The sequence below is a fragment of the Ursus arctos genome, unplaced genomic scaffold (assembly GCF_023065955.2).
Source record: "Ursus arctos isolate Adak ecotype North America unplaced genomic scaffold, UrsArc2.0 scaffold_10, whole genome shotgun sequence".
NCBI lineage: Eukaryota > Metazoa > Chordata > Mammalia > Carnivora > Ursidae > Ursus > Ursus arctos.
Genome location: NW_026622764.1, coordinates 16,562,934 through 16,579,325, shown reverse-complemented (window position 1 = coordinate 16,579,325; position 16,392 = coordinate 16,562,934).

The window sequence follows — 16,392 nt, the reverse complement described above, 5'->3', positions numbered from 1 at the left end:
GAGAGGGAAGATCACAGAACTTGAAGAGACACAGTAGACGATCTGGTCTATTTTTCCTGCTATTCACAGAGTAATTACCATATTTTTCCAGCCTAAGCAATCAATAATGCATTCTAATGCTTTCCATTTGGTTCTCAACAATATTGGTTTTAATGTCCTCATCTTGCCATTAAAAGTTCCTTTTGCCTAATTTTCTAATCAGCTCAAGTTGATCTTCTTAAACAGAAAGTGGCAATAACCAGCTAATCAACAAAACACATTTGCTCTCCCTCAAAGCATGTTACAGAGAGCAGCTCAGCCCGTCACACTTAGTTCTTCTGATGATTTCAGGGGAGAAGGGATTTTATTATTCACAGGGGGAAACATGAACAAGTAGGGCATTTTCTCTAGGCATATTTACTCAACATAAATGTGGGCTCACATTTAAGACTGCCTATATTGTTCATCTAAGTTTAACATTACCATTTTAATGCTGTAACGGCTAGCTCTTAAAGGCTTTAGTTTTATTAAAAGTTTAATGAAACAAGATATGTTAACTCAGACATAGTATATTGAGATTCTTTTTTTGTATAATAGATTCTTGCTTTGTAAAATATGTAGGCTCTCTTGCTAGATTGATGGAAGTATGGAAAAGATTAAATGACTTCTCTGGGATCACCTCAAAATTGAGTGGCTCAGTTCAAATCAGAAACCTGATCACAGTCCTTTGCTCTACGCTTCAGGCCATGTAGCTTTCTATGTTAGTAAAAAAACTATTTTGTGCATTAAAGAAAGGATGACGCGATTTATCTTTTCTGGTAATATCATTTGTTGTTTATTACAGAAGGATGTGCAGCCACAGGTAAGATTGAAATTGACCTTAATAAAAAAAAAATGTTTAAGGCAGCATTACACCCAAATAAAATTTAGTGCTTATGTTCAAAATGCATATAGATGTTTTAATTCTCACCAACTATAGTGAAGGAACTACTTCCACAAAATCGTCAGGGAAAACTCCAATGATTCCACATCCCTGGAAATTAACACGCAGGGATGTTGCTCTAAGCCACGATTGAATTAACAATCAGCATTACTCAGATTTTATAAAAAGAAATGGATGAAAAGAGATCATTGCCCTCAGGGAACTTACAGTTTCCTTGGGAGGATGCAACAAGACACAGTAAACAAGAGTAAAGCGTGCAAGACTCGTGCACTGTTGGGTAAGCACTAAATTTAGTGATTAAGCACTAAATTCTGTTTTATAGTTTGACTCTACATTTAGTGAGAAATCAGAAGAGATAAAGATCAGTCCTGGCTACTTAGACTACGTGGGAATGTTCTTGAAGAAGTTTAAAGTTAAGCTAGATCTCAGTGGATGGACCCACAGGTACAGGGAAAGAGGAGAGATGTTCTGGGGGAACTAAGGGGAAGTAAACACAAGATGCTCTGAAAAAGTGAGAGATACTTATGAGACAGTGAATGAATGAAGCCTGCATGCTCATTTGGTCATCAAATCAGCAAATATTTATGGAGATCCTACCATTCCAGATATGGGATATAGTAGTAAGAGAGAAAACAAGGAGGACAAATCTCCTTCAGCACTTCTCCCAGCAGGAAACACGTGGCTTATCTAAACAGTGTGAGAGAGGGAAGTGTAATGAAAAGATTATTTATAAAGATATGAGCAGGTTTTAAGGACATCAGCAAAGGATGTATAACACCCTAAAGCCAGCAATAGTGGGAAGCAGCCACCATCTCCAGGTTTGAAGGGACAACAGGAAGGAGAAGTTGCGAGAACCTAGAGAGAAGATCGAAGAGAAGGGCTGTCTGACAAGAGGTGTGGCCTTCAGTAAAGATCACTATCAAGTTGCAGTGACCTGCTGGGAGTGAATCTAGTGAATAAATATCCCATCTCCTGCCTCTCTATTTCCTCCTAATGTTTCCCATTTGCTAATTCCAATGACAAGGCAGAAAGCAGAGGAGCCACTCATTGCGGCCAGTACAGATCTATGTGATATGAAGAAAAGTGGGGATGACATCTGAAAAAGAAAACAGAAGAGTTCAGCATAGTCTCTGTACCAACCAGGAGACTACCAGAGAAATAAAAACAGTAGGATAAATACACACGCCTGTGCATACACACACACACAATACATGCATACATGCACATATATAAAAAATGGATGCACATAAATAAAATGTATATAACAGATATATATTTTACATATAAAATGTATACTTATGTATAATTTAAATGTGTAAGTCTATATGAATATAAAATACATAAATATGTGTGTATATATCATATATATACACATATATGTATTTTTCATATAGTCACCTGAGATTCATTTCAAGGAATTGGTTTTACATGACTGAGGGGTCTGGCAAGTCTGAAATCTAAAGGACAGGATGGTAGGCTGGGAACTCCCAAAAAGAAGCTGAGGCTGAAGTCTACAGATAGAATTTCCTCCTCACTGGGGAAACCTCAGTTTTTCTCTTGAGGACATTCAACTGATTGAATAAGGCCCACCAGATTATGGAGGATAGTCACCTATCTTAAATTCAACTGATTATACATGTTAACCGTATGTACAAAATACCTTCACAGCAACACCTAAATGAGTGTTTAATTGAATAACTGGGTGCTATTGCTTAGCCAAATTAACACATAAAAATAATCATCACAAACTCTGTTCTTATTGACCTTATATTTTAGTAGAGAACATCAGAAAAAAAACTGTTTTTATTTTTTAAGTATACCTTCCAGGTAATGATAAGAGAAGAAAGCAGAGTTTATGGATAAGGAGTGATGACAGGTGCTATGTCTTTGGGTGGTCAAGGAAGTATTTAAGACCTGATCTTTGTGCTGAGACCTGAATGAAACCAGGAAGGGAGCCATTTGGATAACAAGGGAAATTATTCCAGACAGATGCCCAGACAAGGCTCCAAATTCCCCTGCCCAAGGATTAGTAAGAAAGCCAGTTTGGGGCCAAAGTAGCAAGGAAAAGAGTCGGAAGAGATGAGATTAGACAATGGCAGGGGTGGGACTAGGAAGGGCTTTTGAAGCAAGATAAACATTTCAGGTTATATTTTAAGTGAACTGGAAAGCAGTTAAATCATTTGGAGCTGAAAATTAAGATGGCCTGACTCTGACTTCGTCGTTATTTTTATAGAACCACTGTTGCCTTCAGGTGGAGAAAAGATCATAGGCGTCAGGAGGTGAAGGGGGAAACAGGTGGGGAGCTCTGGCCTCTCCAGATTGGATTAGAGCTACAGTAGTGGAGACTAACATTCAGAAGGTCAAGTCAATATGATCTGTTTGGTAGATGTGGCACGTATTAAGAGAGAGAAGCCAAGACGGCTTGATGTTTGGCCTGAGGAACTGAATAGATAGAATTAATTACTCATACACTGAGATGTAAAAGACCAGGAAAGGCCAGCTTTGGAGGTTGGAGGATGGGGATGCAGAATTCTAGTCTGGAAATATCAAAGTGTCTGTTGGTCATCCAGTTGAAAATGTTGAGTGGGCCGTTAGTTTCTGGAATGCAGGAGAGAGGCTAGGACTGTAGAGATAAATTTGGTAGTTACCAGCATAAAGATATTGGGAAGAATAGGTAAGAGCAATGGATATGTATAATGGGGTGAGTTATGATAAAGGATCAGCAGGCCTTAACGGGGAAATAGGGAAGCAGTTTACGTGTTTGTGTTGCTTAGTACTCTGTGAGTTCCTTCCGAGAAAAAACGGTGCCTTATTCATGTTGGATGCTTAGCACACAGCTAAAGAGCCAGCACGCGATGGCCTCTTGGCAACTGTTGAATGAATGAATGATTTAAGGGATTAAAGGCCACTGAATGTCAGAACGGTGGCCTGGCATGATCCAAGTCCCTTCCCCCTGCCCTCAGGAAACTACACAAACAACAGACTTCACCACAGATTGCTTGGCAGCTGCTTGGTTGATCTAAGCACATAGCAGAAGCAGCAAGGTCCTTAAAGGTTGGACAGAACTGACTGGCAGCCCCAGCTCTGTTACTTACTAGCCATGTGACTTCGGCCCATTATTAAGCAATCAGAAATTCAGTTATGTCAATAAAACGTATGTGCATCTAGCACCGTGCTTGGCACATGAAAGTGGAGAAGACAACTCAGTCTCCTTGCTAGTTTCCTCGAAGCCTCATTAAAAAGACCTGGAACTGCATCATTTATTAATTTTAGATAGTATCTGTTTCATGGCTACAGAGCTCATGAAACTGGTTACAGTCCTAAATCATGCAGCTTTGGCTCTGTTCTTTAAGAGCATTGGAGCTTGTTTAAATCTGTGCATGTAATTAATGCGATCATTTCAGTGATTCTCCAAGTTCTTGGTACTGTTTTCCTCATTGTAGGTCTCCTTCCCATCTTCAGATAACTTTTGTTGAAAGCTGACCACATGTTGAAGAGTGTTCAAGCCATCGTGGATAGAATGGAGCTCTGGTACTATCTTAGATTCAAGCTCACCTTGTTGGTAGTTGAGCCTGTAGTTTACAAATTATATTTATATTGAACCACTGACTTGAAGGTTAATTTTCAGAAATGGCTTTTTACGTCCTTCACTCCCACAGATAAAAGAGAATAAATGCACTCATAGGACAAAAAGTTTGGGAAACTTTATGACAACTCCTGACTCATAGAAAATAAAATATGGGTTATGCAATTTTAAACTTCCTGTGACATATAAAAATAAAAAGATGCAATTGTCCTCAAGGAGCTAACAATCTCTTGGAAAAGATAAGATGGAAAGAATGTCCATGAGATGGGTCATGATGAATGGAGGAACTGCAGTACTTAGAACAGGCACCGGGTAAGTGAATGAATGAGAAAAACAAAATAATGAAAGACGTAATAATTTACAGATGTGTATGATTCATTCCAGCAGAAGTTATCGTGGATTGCCCTATGGAAGAGACAAGATTTGAGCTGAAACTTCAAGAAAAATGAAATTTTTATAATATATGATTGAAGAAAAACATTTTAGACAATGAAAACTGGAAGGCATAGTAAGTAACACAGCTGGTATACAAGGAATAAACCAGGAAATAGAAATTGAATATGAGTAGGTCTTGAATATATAGGTTAAAATCTGGATTGTATTTAATGGGTGATATTAATAAGCATCATTTAGGATACTTTCTTTATAGGTAACAGAAAGTTCAACTCAAGCCTGCACACTAAGGACATCATTAGCTCCTGTACCTGGAATTCCAGCCACAGAATACATTCTGATGGTGATTTAACTCTTTGGCTCCATCTGGGACCCCTACTCTTCTCCTGGTTCTGCCCTCCTCTCTGTGCTGGTATTTAAATCACGACTGCCACTCAGACTTCACATCTATGGATGACACCATTCAGGGGAAAGGAAATGGCTCTCCATATGACAGTCTCTTGAGTCAGGAAGCAGTTCTAACTTGCAATTTCCAGTTACATCTCATTTGTCAAATTAATTCACTGGCCCCAACCGGAACCAATTTCTATTATAATATCAGTGTCCTTATTGGTTCAGACCGAGAACCCTGAACCTATCACTAGCAAGGAGCCTGGGATTGCTGTGATGAAGCTTGACACTCTGGGGCTGCCCCTGGAGTGGGAGTCAGTCACCCAAGCACTCAGTTGCTATATCGGGGGGCGAGGTAGGGGGGTGTGGCGAAATAGGTATTGAGAAGGTGACTTCAGTGTCCACCCACTATGGGGAATTATTGAGGTGTTTTATGCGTGAAAGCCACGTGAACACGTAATCCTATTGAATATTAATTTGATGGTGATTTAATGATTTGCAAATAGAATAATTTTATTTTTATAATAATTTTAACAAAACTTCAAGAAAAAGGCAAAGAAACTAAAATATGAATACACAATATAAATATAAATGCTCTTATTTATATGAAAAAATATACTTTGCTAGTCTAAAACTGTGAACTAAAACATGAAAAAGTCTATATTTTCCTGTATAAATTAGGTTTTCTGGAAACTAACATCTACTGCTGTGGAGGAGTTATCGTGGTGGAATGAAGTATTATAACACTTCTGGAAAGAGATTTAGCATTATGTTTTAGAAGCCTTATCAATATAATTACACTTACCGGGCTGTGTCTTAAAAAAATAATTAGGAATGCAATTAAAGATCTATATATGAGGACTCTCCTAGTAGTGTTCTATATAATAAATAAAACTGAAAAGACCAGGAGGGAAATAGCCAAATAAGGAAAAGTTCACAAATGGAAAGCTATGTAGCAGAAAAATAATTCTGATAAAGGAAAATATTCAATATAATCATTTTTAAAGCACCAGGATAGCAAATATATACTTAAAAATTTTTTCTGAAGAAGAGAGAGATTTTTTTAAAAGAATGACACTTTTAAAAGTTCTACTGAATTTTCACTAACTTGGATTGAATGCCTACATAAGAAAAAACAATATTTAGCCTTGCTAAGCATAAGTGATTTTTCAAAATAATCATAGTAGTGACTTCTCCAGTCTTTCACCTAACTTTCTACAACACAAGGTTAAAAGCAAAACATAATAAAATGAAATAAAACAAAATATAAGCAAAAAAAAAATCCTTACAGTTGAATTGACAACAGCAATATTATTCGTTCAAAATATTGACTCTATCATAAACTGTCATTGTTCTGGGTGAGAGAATACCCAAGTATTAACAAAGTTATTGAAATGAGTCTGTTATTTTTATTGAAGTATCGTTGACATACAACTATACATTAGTTCCAGTGATTTGACAAGTTTGTATGTTATGCTATGTTCATCACAAGTGTAGCTACCATCTGTCACCATACAAGCCTACTACAGTATCATGGACTATATTCCCAATACTGGGCCTTTTATTCCCATAATTTACTCATTCTTAAACTAGAAGCCTATATCTCCCACCCCCTACTCCTATTTTGCCTGTCCCCCCACCTTCTGCCCCTTGGGCAACCATTAGTTTGTTCTCTGTATTTATAGGTCTATTTCTGCTTTTTGTTTATTATTTGTTCATCTTGTTTTTCAGATTCCACATGTAAGTGAAATCATACGATATTTGTCTTTTGCTGTTTGACTTATTTCACTTAGCATAATACCTTCTACATCCATCCACGTTGTCACAAATGGCAAGATCCCATCATCTTTATGACTGAGTGGTATTCCAGTGTGTGTGTGTGTGTGTGTGTGTGTGTGTGTGTGTGTGATTATCACACTTTCTTTGTTCATTCATCTATTGATGGATACTTGGGCTGCTTCTGTATCTTTGCTATTATGGACAATGCTGCAGTAAACAGAGAGGTGCATACATCTTTCTGGATTAGTGTTTTCGTTTTCTTTAGGTAAATACCCAGTAGTGGAATTCCTATGGATCGTTCGGGTATTTCTATTTTTAATTTTCTGAGGAACTTCCATCCTGTTTTCCACAGTGGTTGTACCACCAATTTACATTCCCACTAATAGTGCATGAGGGTTCCTTCTTTCCCACATCCTTACCAACACTTGTTTTTTCCCGTTTTTTTGATTCTAGCCATTCTGACATGTGCAAGGTGATATCTCACTGTGGTTTTGATGTACATGTCCCTGACAATAAGGCTGTTTTAATGTGTTTGTTGGCCACCTGTATGTCTTCTTTGGAAAAAATGTCTATTCAGGTCCTCTGCCCATTTTTCAATTGGATTATTTGTTTCTTAGATGTTGAGCTGTGTAAGTTCTTTACATATTTTGGATATTAACCCTTTTCCAGATATATCATTTGTAAATATTTTCTCCCACTTGTTAGGTTGCCTCTTCATTTTATTGATGGTTTCCTTTGATCTGTAAAAGCTTGTGTTTTTTTGTTTGTTTGTTTTTGTTTTTTTTGGTGTAGTCCAAACAGTTTAATTTTGCTGTTTTCCTTGCCTTAGGAAACATATCTTTAAAAACACTGTTACAGCTGATGTCAAAGACATTATTGCCTATGTTTTCTTCTAGGAGTTTTATGGTTTCAGGTCTCACATTTAGGTCTTTAATCCATTTTGAATTTATTTTTGTGTATGGCGTAAGAAAGTGGTCCAGTTTCATTCTTTTGCATGTAGCCGTCCAGTTTTCCCAGCACCATTTGTTGAAGAGACTGTCCTTATCACATTGTAGATTTTTGCTTTCTTCGTCATAGATTAATTAACCATAGAAGTGTGGATTTATTTCTGGGCTCTAATCTGTTACATTGATCTACGTGTATATTTCTGTGCCGTTACTGTACTCTTCTGATTACTACAGCTTTGTAGTGTGTCTGGAAATCTGGAATTTTGTTACCTCTAGCTTTTTCTTTCTCAACATGGCTTGGGCTACTTGAGATCTTCTGTGATTCTATACAAATCTTAGGATTATTTGTTCTAGTTCTGTCGAAAATGCTGTGGGTATTTTGATAGGGATTGCTTGAATCTAGATTGCTTTGAGTGGTATGAACTTTTTAAAATAATGATTTTTCCAGTCCATGAACTTGGAATATCTTTTCATTTGTTTGTGTCATCTTCAATTTCTTTCATCAGTTTTTTATGGTTTTCAGAGTACTGGTCTTTCACCTGCTTGGTTAAGTTTATTTCTAGGTATTTCATTATTTTTGGTGCAATTGTAAATGGAATTATTTTCATAATTTCTCTTTCTGCTACTTCATTCTTAGCGTATAGAAATGCAACAAATTTCTGCATAATTTGTATCCTGTAACATTATTGAATATATAAAATGAGTTTGATAATTTTGATGCTGGGGTCATGGTCATTGAATCATGAAAGTGGTTATTAAGATACTTTACAATGTTGATCATTGGAGTGGGGTGTTGGCTACATGGGGATTGATTCCATTTTTCCTCTAATTTTGTGCATATTTTGAAATTTGCATGATCAAAAGTGACAAATAATTTACATGGAACCAATGAAAACATGTCTAACCCACAATGGTTAGTTTTCTAAAACTTAAAACCTAAACCTTTCTTAATTATTGTATGTACACTTGTCCAGTTAACAGAGTTTGAAAATACAAGTCTTTTATTTAAATAAGGATAAACAATACATTTGCATAGGCATAAACTATGTGTGCATGTTAGATATTATTTAGTATATTGCAGATGTTATTTTAGAATCATATGCATGTATCAAATTTTGTATTAGAAGTGGCCTTCTTGGGCACCTGGGTGGCTCAGTCGGTTAAGCATCTGCCTTCAGCTCAGGTCATGGTCCCAAGGTCCTGGGATCCAGCCCTGCATCAACCTGCCTGCTCAGTGGGGAGCCTGCTTCTTCCTCTGTATGCTCTCTCTCTCAAAGATTAAGAAAAAAGAAGTGGCCTTCTTTTGGTATAGGAAAAAAAATGGTATAGAAAACTATTATCATATTAACAAATTCATCTTTATTTTTAAAATTATTTCTTTTATTTATCTTTTAAAGATTTTATTTATTTATTTGACAGAGAGAGCGCGCACACATGCATGAGCAGGGGGGAGGGGCAGAGGCAGAGGGGGAAGCAGACTAAGAGGGGAGCCCAATGCAGGGCTCTATCCTAGGACCCTGGGATCATGACCTGAGGCAAAGCAGTTGCTTAACCGACTGAGCCACTGAGGCACCCACAAATTCATCTTTAATACTCAAGTATTTAATTTTAGGATCAAAATTCTATCTTCATAAGCAAACGTGTTCTACTAGGCACTTCCCTGTATGCTTTTATTATTAAATTTATCTGCAATTTGACAAGCTGTTTGATTTTCCACACTTAATACACTTTAATTACCATAGAATAAAAAGATTTTAGAGTTATTTGAACCTTAGAAGTGGTCTAAACGATGAAATAATTAAGGGCAGGTCCAGTGCTTTTAATCATTACATCCCTAACTGTGGGACGTCAATAAAAATGTGTTGTGTTGACTAGAATTAGTCTACTTCCCCACGTAGGGTGAGGCTCTCCCCCACGACACGCCTAACTGAGGGATGTATTCATTTTGATACTAATCCTTCCTGTGACAAGGGATTTATTATCTACTCCTAGGTTTGTTTTCTAAGGTTGCTATAACAAGGTACCACAAACGGGGTGGATTAAAACAGCAGAAATATATTGTCTTACACTTCTGGAGGCTACAAGTGCAAACTCAAGGTGTCAGCAGGCCGGACTCCCTCTGAAACCTGGAGGGGAGAATCCTTCCTGGCCTCTCCTCACTTCCGGTGGTTGCTCGCACTCCTTGGGTGTCCTTGACTTACAGCTGCAGGTCTTTAATCTCTACCTCTGTTGTCACCTGGTGTTCTCTCTGAGAGTCTCTGTTTCACATGACATTCTTTTCCTGGTGTCTCTGTGTCATATTCTCCTGGGGCAGTGTCCAACGTCCCTTCTTCTTATAAAAACACCAATGATACTGGAGTAAGGCCCCACCCTAATGACCTCATCTGAACTTGATTACATCTGCAATGATCTTATCTCAAATAAAGTCTTTAAAAAAAAAAATCTTTAAAAAAAGAAAATGTTATTAAGAAAATCATAAGGAAGAGAAAATACATTTACAGTATTGTATGTATATTTCCTTTTTTTTTTTAAGATTTTTTATTTATCTATTCGACAGAGATAGAGACAGCCAGCGAGAGAGGGAACGCAAGAAGGGGGAGTGGGAGAGGAAGAAGCAGGCTCACAGCGGAAGAGCCCGATGTGGGGCTCAATCCCACAACGCTGGGACCACGCCCCGAGCCGAAGGCAGACGCTTAACCGCTGTGCCACCGAGGCGCCCCTGTATGTATATTTCTTGAAAACAATCTGTCTATAAGTGAACCCACATGGTTCAAACCCATGTTGTTCAAGGCTAACTATATTTGGAATACATATTTTGGAATATGTATATATATGTGTACAATGCCTCTTGCATATCCAGAAATTGTGAATTTTGTAGCAAGAACTGAATCAATTTATTCATTTTCATAGATTCATACTGGTAGAGCTGGAGTTACTAAAGCTTCATAATATGCATCGATAATAGCATTATACTTTGAACAGTAGGAAATTCTGAATATTTTTAAAGTATTCATGGTAACTACTACTTCCCCAAGTACAATGTGTTTGAAGGGCCTTGGAGATTGTCTCCACATAAAATCGCAATGCCCCTTTTCACATCATATCTCTGTTCACGAGAGATTTCTGAAAGAATTTAGTCAAATATGAAACTTTTTGCTCTATTTGTAAGTAATGTATTTTTATTTCAAAATCGGATCTAATATGCTTTCTATTTTCAGATCTTGAAAACAGCTCAAAGGCTCTCAGATCTTCGTTTTGATCCACATACGTGTGTCTGCAATTGGACTAGATAAATTGGAACTTCATGAAAATGAGGTGGACTTAAACTATTTCATGGTCTGGTTTCTTATTAAGAAATAATATAATTTTAACATGGGTCCGTGGTGTCCTGGTGCCAGACAAATGCTGAAGCCAACTGCAGGCTTTTATCAAAAATTAAACTTTGACTCAGAGCCAAGACTCTAGTTTTCAGCTAAGATGCTTTATATCTATGGCAGCGGTGGCTTCATGGACTAATTGCCATAATACATGATTATTGATGCAGAATCGTCCGTGGTTCCTTTTGGTCTAGTAGACTTGCATATTGAAAATTGAAGCTTTAACATATTTAATAGTACAAGTGACTAACTTGACAGAAATTTTCACACACAAATCCTGACAGCCTGAAGTAAGGACACCCTTCCTTTATCCCCATTCCTCCACCCACGCTTCTGCGTGCTTACCGCTAATATCCCTCGGACTGTCAGTTGCTGGCGTCTGGTAAATCCAATTCTTACCGGCCCAGAGAATGTACTAATTATATCCTCAGCTAATTAGAAAGCAGCCTCTTTGCTAGAGAACAGTTTATTTAGCTCATCAATGAATAAGACCTGGTTTGAATCTTGAGTTAAAAATCAAAGGAAAATGGAGAAGGGGTGAGAAGGAAAATATATCCTTCATGAAGCAGGAAGCCCTGTTAATTAAGTTGAAGAAATAAATATAGATTTCGTATAAGACTGGAAGCAGAGGCCTTGCACTAAAATACTGATACTAGAGGAATTAAAGGATGAGTTTGCATTTCACCAACCTTATTTACAAAACCTGGAAACAAGTTATTTTAAAATCTTAGAATAGTTGTAGTCAATGACCTAATTTGATGTGTCAGTGACCTAATTTGAAAACTGATCAGATTCTTTTTTTTAAGATTTCATTTATTTAGGGGCTCCTGGGTGGCTCAGTCGTTAAGCGTCTGCCTTTGGCTCAGGCCGTGATCCCAGATTCCTGGGTTCGAGCCCCACATCGGGCTCCCTGCTCTGCTGGGAGCCTGCTTCTTCCTCTCCCACTCCCCCTGCTTGTGTTCCTTCTCTCACTGGCGGTCTCTCTCTCTCTGTCAAATTAATTATTTATTTATTTTTTAAAAAAGATTTTATTTATTTATTTGACAGAGAGAGAGCACAAGCAGGGGGAGCAGCAGGCAGAGGGAGAGGGAGAATCAAGCACCCACTGAACAGGGAGCCTAATGTGCGGTTCGATCCCAGGACCCCAGGATCATGACCTTAGCCAAAGGCAGATGCTTAATGGACTGAGCCACCAAGCTGTTCCTGGTCATATTCTTTAGAAAGAGATGAGGAGGGTAATGTTTTATTGATGAAAGTTTCATGAATAGCACGCATGATTCAACACTTATGCTTAAAGTTAAATGCTTCTGAAGAGTCACATTTCTATAATGTGTATTTATTTATCTTAATGGCTTACATGGGATTTATTAAGTAAAAAAATGTGGTTCCTCACATTAACAGGGCTTTGCCATAAATTTGGAGATGACATAATCCTTGGGGGTGTCAACCATTGAAATACGTAAACGGTAAGCTGACCCATTCACTCTTTTCCCTTTATCATCATAATCAAATCTGATCACCACAAGCAGCAGAGAAAAACATTTTCATGCTAATTTTCAAAATTGTTACTAATTTACCATGACTAATTAAAATGGGAAGCTCTATAACACTTCAGGTCAAGGGTTCTCCACCCTAGCTGCACTTCAGAATTATCTAGGGAAGCTTTTTAAAAATATCCAATATTGTACCCACCCCTTGCCACCCCCACACATTAATTTATTCAGAATCTCGGGGTATGGAGCCCAGGAACCATATATTTTTTTGAAGCCTGCCTGGTGATTCAAATCTATATATAGGATTGAGATTAATCATTCTACGAGACGGTTGGTCCCAAAAGATTGGGAAGCCATTAAGAAAGTTTGTTTGTCTGTAGTTCTCTGCTTAAGAACCAGAGAAAAACAGAAAAGGAGAAGAATTAGTTTCTTAGGCTTGGACAGAGATACTGTTTGCATCCTTCAGAGTCGACAGTAAGGGGTACATGGACCCTTCTGAGAAGCTGATTGAGGGCTATGGACCCCTCCTCAGAAAAGCAAACACATCCACAAAGATGAAACCGGCAGAGAAGGTGATACATTTCAAAGAAAAGCAGAATCTCAGGAGAAAAGTCTGTGAACCAGAGGGAAGAAAGAAGTGTTCCCAGAAATGGAAGAGCTAACACTAAGAAATGAAGCCCAATTATTATATGCACGGGGCCATTCAGGCAGAGACGATAATGGAATATAAAGGACTGTGAGATAGAAAAACGTTCCAAATGACATTTACATGTCTCATTTTAAGAGACTATATCTATAAGCTTCCTGCGAAGACCTAATTCTTGGCTGAATTTAACATGTTTCCCTCCCGACTGTCACACCCTCCCCCCAAAGCAAAGATTCAGGCATTGCTTATTCTAGCCTAGTTTCCTAGGCTATTTTCCAAAAAGAGTTTCACAAATTTCTTCTATTCCTTTCCTTTAAATAATATTAGACTGATGCTGCGAAAGCAGACCCCCAATTTTAAAGTACTTTAGGTTTCAGCATCAGAATACTGAAGGAAACAGTAGCTATCCGCTTCAAGGTCGTCTTTATAATTTGAATTTTATTTCATTCTTTCTCTCTAGAATTTCCACTCAATGCACCTGATTTTCTTTGAGCCAACCTTAGATGCTCTCATTCAAATCAAGCTCCTTAATTTTTCTCAATCCATCTTTTTATATACAACCCTGGAAATGGAACGTAGGTACTAAAATCAGCTTTGAAGCTACTCTAACTATAGTCACTCGGCTTAATAAATCCGAGATTTAGGACCTATGCTTTTTCTAACGCAGAACTATCAAGCCACGGGGTATCGGAATCAAAGGATTCCTTCGAAGTTGGTAACAATTGAAATCCACTGGTCTGCATACGTAGTCCAAACAGCATTGATATTTTAAACAGTTATGAATATTTCAAGATTCATATTAACACTGTTTTTAGTGTCTTTCTGATCAATCCATTACCCTTGATACTGTTAATAGACAATTAGCAGACAAGATTGGCATCAGCGACACACTGAACAGCATGGCACGTGCTTCCAGCACGGACAGGAAGGGAGAACTGATAAAAGGACCAGAAAAGTAAAACCACAAGATGAAAGGGCACGTCTACGTGACAATGTATCTACACAAAAATGGCTTGCAGGAGATCAATGAAAAAAGTTCTCCATCAAATGATAGAACATCTAAGGAATATGGAAGGTCTGACACACATAGCATGGTGCTTCTATTTCTGTTGAACTAGTAGATGGCATGTTGGATTAGATATTAAAATATCTCTGTCCCTATACGTCATGAAAAACTTCACTTAAATTACAGTTAAAATCTCGATTCTCTGGTAATTAGATTTACTTTTATTGCAGCCATTAATACTGAGTCCCCTTAGCTGAGTCTCCTTCCCAAGACACATATGTAAGTTTCTATGTGTCTTACTTGAAATGAGGCCACCTACTTTGTAACTGATATATATTTATATACTTATAATATAAATATTATAATTGACTCCTTAAAGACTATTCATTTCAACTGCTTAAATGAATAGTCTTTTGACTATTGAATGAATGAATTTCTTTGTTTAGATATAGTTTATAGTATATTCCACACAGTTTCCTATGTGGATAATGAGTGAAAATCCACTGGAAAAAAAGTATAAATCTTGGATCATCCCAAATTTATCCCTAAGGAACAGAAAAACAGTTATACAACTGGATTGCCTGGTTGGGCTCAGTCCATGGAGCGTTGGACTCTTGATCTCAGGGTTGTGAGTTTGAGCCCCACTTTGGGTGTAGAGACCACTTAAAAATAAAAATCTTTAAAAAAAACCAAACAGCTACGTATCTAATATTTTACAAACAGTAAATGTTCATTAAATATTTAAAAGAAAGGCAGTAAAATTAAGAATCACTCTTGCCCACTCTATCCAGGCTAGTTCAAAGAGCATTTTATGACTTTCATAAAATTTACCGAGAACGTCTGAAAAGAATCTCTTTATCCAAATTAAGATATGCATTTTATTATTAAAATTTCCTTTGCTGTTTATAACCATCTAAATAGTTACATGATACCAAAACGTGAGGCATTGTGTCGCTCTGCAATTTTTCACTTCTCATACAATGCTTATACAGTAAATAGAGTTCATCAAATTTGAATTCCATTAGAAATCTAGGCTTAAATCCTAAGAACCTTTACTTTTCCCAGACCAAATTCTGATCCTTCTGTAGTCCCCTGGGCTGTACGGTGTACATGAGTCACCCCTTATGCAAGATGCAGCCTGCGGTAGGAGTGGAGGGCTCGGCCAACAGACTGCAATTACATTACTCAATGATCTGCAGTCTGTGCCTCAAGCATTGGCTCAACACAGGGTTGGTGGCAGGAAAGATGGAAAACAACGAGCAAAAATAAAAACAAATAATAAAATCAAAAGTAAAAATTCGTGATTGTAAAGGGCTCAAGTTAGAATTATAATGGCAGCATCATCCGAGATTACCCTGAAGTTCAAATGTTGGTAATATCCAGAGTCCAACAAAAAATTACATGTTTAGACCATTTGGAGTTAAGTATATTTGCAGGAATTTTAAGCTACTGGAACCTAAGCCAACAGCAAGGATGTTTTAACTAATGGCAGCTAGTCTTCGCCAATTTCAAGCTTGAAACATGAACATATAAATAATGTTAAAAGGGGCAATTTACCAGAAGTAATCAATGTTTGATTTGTACAAGGCATACCGTCCCCCGCAACCACCCAACGACTGGATTAGTGAACATTACCAGGTAAGTATTGTTACCTGCATGTTAGTCATCATTTTTAAAATACGTTGATATTAAGTATATTTAAATATATATGAAGGTATATTTATTATATGCAAATGTATTAAATAGATATAATACATATATTTGTGTGTATATTTTCACAAGATTAATCAAAAGAAATGCTCACGTATTTAAATCAGCCAGCAGCCTAGCAGAACGGATCATGTATATCAGTG